This window comes from Pongo abelii, chromosome 11 (assembly GCF_028885655.2).
Source record: "Pongo abelii isolate AG06213 chromosome 11, NHGRI_mPonAbe1-v2.0_pri, whole genome shotgun sequence".
Lineage (NCBI taxonomy): Eukaryota > Metazoa > Chordata > Mammalia > Primates > Hominidae > Pongo > Pongo abelii.
The window spans coordinates 146,182,278-146,188,277 of record NC_071996.2 but is presented as its reverse complement, the minus strand read 5'-3'; the positions used below and the strand labels follow the sequence as shown (position 1 = coordinate 146,188,277).

Below are 6,000 nucleotides of genomic sequence, written 5' to 3'. Positions count from 1 at the left end.
GATGAGGCTTTCTTCCCTAAGGATTTAACAGAAACCAGCCCCTTCAAAGGCTCCACCACTGATATCAACCTCTCCTTTCTTGCCTGATAAGAGACTACCCATGATGGAGAGGTTCTGGCCAGCGTATAGAGGATGCACAGAGCGAGTTTTCCTGTCCTCTGCTTCACCTTTTAATGTCAGATGGCTGAAAACTCCACCCTGGGATCATGCTAACACAGCCATTTTTTGTACATGGGACCCATGAAAAAGCAAGAAACTCAATTGCGCATGCATGCATTTCTCCTTCCATAAATATTCGTGACTCCTCCTAGAGCTTATTAAATAAATGTATTTGGCCATTCCACTCAGCATAAATTACTGTTTCCTTTCCCTCCTCCTTGAAGCATCTGTTTCTGGCTTCTGACTGGAGGCTATGCTTCCCAGCCTGTCAGAAGGACAACCCTGCAGGCTGCAACCCTTTATAAGAAATAAATCTCTCATTGGGTGTGGTGGCTCATGCCTGTAAACCCAGCACTTTGGGAGGCCAAGGCGGGTGGATCACCTGAGGTCAGAAGTTTCAGACCAGCCTGGCCAACATGATGAAACCCTGTCTCTACTAAAAATACAAAAAAAATTAGCCAGGTGTGGTGGTGGGCATCTGTAATCCCAGCTAATCAGGAGGCTGAGGCAGGAAAATCGCTTGAACCCAGGAGGTGGAGGTTGCAGTGAACCAACATCACACCATTGCACTCCAGCCTGGGCAGCAAGAGTGAAACTCTGTCTCAAAAAAAATAAAAATAAACATAAAAATGAAGAAATGTCTCCTTTCCAAATGTATGAACCTCATCATTCTTCCGTTGACAGCGTTAAAAGGTTCAAAAAGACCTTTCCATACTCTCCCACAGAAGCCCTAGAAATTGTCATTTTGTTAATCATTTTGGATGCCTGAGAACTTGTAATCCAATCAGTAGAAATGTTGGTACCCCATTTATGGCTGTCAACCTGCCAGTTCTCAGGAGTTTGTATAAGCCTAAATCTGAAAGGATCTCATCCCATTAGGACCCTTCTCTCCTTTTCTGTTGCCTTTGCCCACTGGCTCTGGCAACAGGGGTCTTTCTTTCTCCTTGGCTATCTTTGGATATGGGGGCTCCACCTTCTGTGCCACCTTAGGGAATGCCTTTTGTATGCATGGCTAAGTCATTAAAAAGCCTACAGTTTCAGTAACATTTTGAGTGAGTACTCTCTGAAGCTGGGTTGGAATCTCAGGCTTCTTTGTCTGGAAGGTAACTCTTGGGCTACAAGTTTCTTATCCTAGCTTTGGTTTTGAGGCCTCTCTGTTCTCGTCTTGGGTTGGAAGTTATTCCTGGCTTTTTGTTTCAAGGCGTCTCTGTCATCTTGTTCTTGCTCCTTTCATGGGAACTTCTCAGTTGACTAAATTCTCCCTTCTCAAACCTCTGCTGACTCTGTTCCACCAATATGGAACTAATCCTACTTCCTTTCCTGTTTGCATGACTCTACTAAGAATTATTTAGAACTTTAATGGCTCCTTTGAGAAAATTTTTATCTCCAAATTGCCTCCTTTTAGACTTTTCCTTTCCCACTTGAGTCTCTCAACTCCCTATAATCACTGAAACTTTAGGAACCCTGCTCCATGCCTTGGAGGCTCTCAATGTGCTCAAGAATCTGCAAAAGCAAACACCTGGGGCTGAAAAATAAAATAGAAAAAAAATTTATTTCTCAGCCTCCATAAGATTGTATGTCAAAACAAAAGAAAATCTTAAAAATCTCCAAAAATATTGGTGAGAAAAAAGCTTTAGCCCTCATATGAAGAAGAAAAAAAATTGTTCCATTTTCCAGATACACAGTTATAATACAAATATAAAATTGGGCAAAGACAAAAACCAAGTCTTCAATGTAAACTAGTGAATTTTGTATTATTGTTATCACATTAGTCAGGGTTCTCCAGAAAGGCAGAATCAATAGAATATATGTAGATAGACAGATGAGAGAAGATTCATTAGGGGAATTGGTTCACGTAATTATGGAGGCTGAGAAGTTCCACAATAGCCTGTCTCCAAGGTGGAGAACCAGGAAAGCTGGTAGCATGGCTCACTCCAGATACAAAGGACTCAGAATCAGGGAAGCCAATGGTGTAACTCTGATTCTGAGGCCAAAGTTCTGAGACCCTGAAGTTCTGATGTCAAGGGCAGGAGCAGAAGGATGTTTCCGTTTCAGAAGGAGATAATTCACCTTTCCTCTTCCTTGTTGTTCTATCTGGGCTCTCAACCAATTGGATGGTGCCTGTATTCATCCATTTTTATAGAGCTATGAAGAAATACCTGAGTCTGAGCAATTGATAAAGAACAAAGAGGTTTAATGGGCTGACAGTTCCACATTGCTGCAGGGGCCTCACAATCATGGCAGAAGGGGAAGCAAAGCAGTCTTTCTTCACATGGCAGCAACAAGGAGAAGTGCCGAGCCAAAGGGGAAAAGCCCCTTATAAAACCATCAGATCATGAGAACTCATTCACTATCATGAAACAGCATGGCAGTAACCACCACCATGATTCAATAACCTCCCACTGGGTCCCTCCCACGACATGTAGGGATTATAGGAACTACAATTCAAGATGAGATCTGGGTGGGGACACAGCCAAACCATATCAGTGCCCATCCACATTGGGTCATGGTTATCTCAGTGTCTTCCAGAAACACCCTCACAGATATGCCCAGAAATTGTGTTTTACCAGCTATGTGTGCCTCTTAATCCAATCAAGTAGAGGTCTAAAATTAACCATCAGAATATTTATGCCTGATTCATGGCTGAAATTTCAGGATGAAAGCTATGAAATCTCTATTTGTGTTTGTATATCTATTAATGTATGTTATGTATATGTGATATTTTCTTAACTCCGGATAGCATTGCAAAATTCATTTATAAAATCCTCTAAAAGTGGTCTATTCTAACTTGGCTTGGAAAAAAATAAGCATTTACAAATAAATATTCACCAAGCTCCTAGAAATATAGGAACTGATCAAATGTTTTTTAAGTTAACACGATTTGGATAAAACTTAGTTAAATAAGATTAATATAATATTTTTGGTGTAATAAAACAACTATGTCTTCAAAGTTATCACTATTGAATATAAAACAAGCATAAATTCCCATTCTGCTTGAGTTCTAGTCAAATAAGCTAATATTATACTTACTAGAAACATAAAATCTTAAAGCTTATAGATTTGATTCTAATTAAGTTGTCATTCTTATGAAAAGCATTTTTTTTATAGTGAAAAGATACACATATATTTAGAGTTAGCCAGCTGGACTCAGTTTAGATGATCTCAATTTTGTTGCAACATCCAAAGCATCATAATCAGGAGCCAGTCGAACATATGCCTTCTTCTCTTTATCAGGACAAATCAGGGTGGTGACCTTGGCCATATCACTGTCATAGAGCTTCTTCACAGCCTGTTTGATCTGGTGCTTGTTGGCTTTAATACCCACAATGAACACAAGTGTGTTGTTTTCTTCTATCTTCTTGATGGCCGACTCAGCAGTCAGCGGAAACTTGATGATAGCATAGTGGTCAAGCTTGTTCTCCTGGGGGTGCTCTTCCGAGGATATTTGGGCTGCCTCTGGAGTCACAGTGTCTTGGGCTGCCTGAATGTGAGTGACATGTGGATCTTCTTTTTTGCGTGTGGCTGTGGACACCTTTCAACACTGCCTTCTTGGCCTTTAGAGCCTTAGCTTTGGCTTCAGCTTTAGGAGGAGCAGAAGCTTCCTTCGCTTTCGGTGCCATCTTGTGAAAAGCGAAAAACACTATTTCAAAAATAATTTGTTTACAGTAAATCTGCCTAATAGTAGTTTCCAAAGTACTTTTGGTAATTTTTAACCTTAAAGTTAAGCTAAGTAAAAGATTTGCATTAACTATCTAGACAATTTATAAATAAGATACAATACTAAAACATTAATTACTGAACATAAATAATTCAAGTTTATATACTTTTGGCTTCCTATTTTTACAGAGAGACTAAAGATATTTTGGCCCATTAATAAACATGTTTTTTTCTGCCACACTGAGGAATTGTGTTATGAGGAAACACATCCCTCTAGATATTGGGAGATGGTATATTCATACATTTTCTAACCTAATGTATGTCAGTTTATAACTGTCTACTTCCTAGTTTTCTCTGGAAAATAAAAGATTACTAAGATTAAAATTATAATCAATACATGTAAATAAAACTACTAGAAATAATAGAATAACTAGAAACAACTCTATGCAAAGCATGCAAGAAAAGTGGGGCATGTTTTGCAAGTAAAGTAGGTTGTATTTTTTATAAGGAAAATGATACATAAGATACAAATAAAAAGAGATACCTAACCTTCCCTGTGTTATAGTTGTGTGGGTAAAATTTTATGTTTTCAGAAATTATATAAAATTCCTGGAAATTTGTCAATGTCCTCCTTATCCATGCTATGTGCCAGTATAGAGTAATGAGTCATAATTCCAATTATTATTTTAAATGTTGTGCCGGGCGCAGTGGCTCACGCCTGTAATCCCAGCACTTTGGGAGGCTGAGGCGGGTGGATCACAAGGTCAGGAGATCCAGACCATCCTGGCTAACCCAGTGAATCCCCGTCTCTATTAAAAATACAAAGAATTACCTGGGCGTGGTGGCGGCGTCTGTAGTCCCAGCTACTCGGGAGGCTGAGGCAGGAGAATGGCATAAACCCGGGAGACAGAGCTTGCAGTGAGCCGAGATCGTGCCACTGCACTCCAGCCTGGGCGACAGAGCAGGACTCTGTCTCTAAATAAATAAATAAATGTTGTATGCCACAGAAAAAATTGAATATCCTTGTCAGTTGTGGTAGAATGAACTCTCTTCAGATCTTTCATCACAGCCATTTCATACTCTTTGTCATTTAGATATTACTTCCCTCTGATGCTTTCCTGAAAACTCCTGCAATCAGCTACAGGTCAGAATGTTCATCTCCAACACAGGACTCCCTCTGAGACTCACGGAAAAGACTATGACAGGTACTCTGGTTATAGGGTTCTGATGACATTGCTTAAATAACTTTAAGACCATACACTTGACTCAGTGAAGGTCTCCAGAAGTCTGGTTGGGAAATTGATGGGTTCATGACACTGCTAACCCAAGATCCAACAAGACTGGAATTGATTACATGGCACTGAATGAACTGTTGAAAATTGATTATAATTTTATAGCTTTTTGGAGCACTTTTGGTTCTTTAATGTTCTAGTTTCTGGATTTAAGAAATCTCTTTCTCTTAATCTAACTGTAACTTACAACAATTTAGTAGATTATACTTTTGTAAACAGAAATGACGCATTTATCTTTTTTCTCTGCCTGATTTCTCCAGAATTTTGAAATTCTTACTGAATACTCTTATTTTCATGATGATATAGTTGTTATCAAAAGTCCAATAAGAACCTTATAACAGGACATAATCCCAGGAATTTAGGGATATTTTGGGGGCTTCAAGAAGAGAGGAATTCACACAAAGCTATAAGGACTGCAGCTGAAATTTGATAGTATGTTCTTAGCTTGGCTTTTAGCCTGAATAAGGCTTTTGAAAGTCAAATCTAAGATTCTGTATGAAAACTTCCAGCAAAGAAACTTGAAAGCACCTATGTGGTCATCTCCTGTTCTTGCTGCACTTACATAAATAATCAAGCAAAATCTAACAAAACTACACTTATTTTTAAAACAAGAATAGTCTTACTTTGATTACGATAAAAAATGATGGTTATTACAGAGAGAAATTTTACGTTTCAATGGAAAACTATAACTTAGCAGGGCATGGTGGCACATGCCTATAATTGCAGCACTTTGGGAGGCCAGGAGTTCAAGGCCAGCGGTCAACATGGTGAAACCCCATCTCTACCAAAAATACAAAAATGAGATGGGCATGATGGCATGTGCCTGTAGTCCCAGCTAATCAGGAAGCTGAGGAGGGAGGATCACTTGCACCCAGGAGGTAGAGGTTGCAGT

The 6,000-nt window shown here is 39.3% G+C and overlaps 1 pseudogene; it reads right to left on the bottom strand.

Moving 5' to 3' along the window:
* Window positions 1–3,270: 3,270 nt before the first annotated feature.
* On the bottom strand, window positions 3,271–3,844 carry LOC100431891 (large ribosomal subunit protein uL23-like; annotated as a pseudogene).
* Window positions 3,845–6,000: the final 2,156 nt, after the last annotated feature.